Here is a 1,682-nt window from a genome sequence, read left to right as displayed (position 1 = left end):
TTGCGTGTTATTTAGATATACTTGTTATGATGATTCAGGTGTGTTGAGTCTTTAGACTCACTAGGTGTAAATGATTCAGGTGAGCATATTGATGAGGAGATTGGAGGCGCCGAAGACTGAGTAGACGGAGCTGGATGTGCGCACGCTAACTCGAGGACCATATTTTTCCTCATTATACGTTTATGGGTTAGGAGTAAAACATGAATATTTTTATACATTTCTATTTTTTATATGTCGATGGCTTAACAGGACTTTGCATTTTATCTATTTGAATTCTTTTAAACTGCAATATTTTTACCCAGTAGTTGATTACTTTTTTAAAATGTGTGATTGTCAACAGTTATTGCATGCACGCATTTAAATGTATTTTTCGAAAGTAAGTTTAAAAAAATTCTAGTAGTATTTTAGTAGTAGACATTTCACCATGCACCAACATATTATCATTAGAATGTCAAAAATCATTTTCTGATAGAACTCATCGAATCATAGTAAGAGCGTCTAGTAGCATCGCCCCATGATTCCCTCGGTATCACTGATAGTGCCTACAAGAACCAATCGGTAACGATTAACGTACAGTACGGTCCCTTCATCTCATATATCTCGATCGAATCTACAACCATTAGTTCATCGAGGGTTGCATATTAGATTCGATAGCTATGTGATACAATCATGAAATATTCATGGTGTCATCGCATGCACAACTAGATAACTCTTTTCCTAATGTATATCTCACACTCTGGTCAGAGATTTTATGCACTACTATTTCGTTAGATCAGATAGGATATCCACACGCGTAGATGAGCGGTGAATCTCTGACTACAATGCATTGACTCCTACACATTTAGCAATTGCACCCAACCTCGCCACCTTGTAATCCTCGCGGAGTCGGTAAACGAGTCAAAGCACAATCCTAGTATGTAGAGCCTCAGTGTTGTCCCGTGTCGTAAGGACTAATCATGTACAACCACAGTCACATAATTTTCCTCTCGATGAATGATAATCACTTGGAAAGTCCGAGGGAAGGTTGTTCGGTACAATCATTGTATAATTACCCATCTGCATGATTTGACATCTCTATGCCCTTACCATAAAACGCGATACACAACATCACAGATGCTAGTCTCAAGCTCAAGCGGCCTTTATCCATTATTTTATGCGGTTGAATCAATTGATTATCTTTAATACAAATGAATCGTAATTCGATCTTGAAACTAATTTGTAAACACTGTATATTCTAAATTCGTTCCTAGTCGATTCAGCCGTCTAAAATAAGGATAAAGACCGCTTGAGCTTGAGACAAATGAATCGTAATTCGGTCTCGAAACTCATTTGTAAACACTGTATATTCTAAGGACTTTATCTATGCTGATTATATGTGTATACAGATAAAGTAAAATGAAACCATAAAAAGTTAAATTATATTAAAATAAAGATTGTTTATTATACTCGAGTCATTAAATTCTCTAGTCAACTGTTGGCTTGCAGGGCATCAGCTCTAACATGCTCCACATCGTGGTCAAGACAAAATAATCCTTATTCCTCATTTTTTAAGATTAAGGCGAACTGGTAAAGCATTGAATATAATGCGTCAAACATGGATCTTAACTTTGTTAGGAATTTTCAAATTCCACATATGTCGAAGACCTTTCGATAAACCACAAATGATACCTTGACTTTTGCCT

Source organism: Primulina tabacum, chromosome 16 (assembly GCF_025594145.1).
Source record: "Primulina tabacum isolate GXHZ01 chromosome 16, ASM2559414v2, whole genome shotgun sequence".
Taxonomy (NCBI): Eukaryota; Viridiplantae; Streptophyta; class Magnoliopsida; order Lamiales; family Gesneriaceae; genus Primulina; species Primulina tabacum.
The sequence above is the reverse complement of the archived record's forward strand: the minus strand, read 5'-3'. Positions refer to the sequence as shown.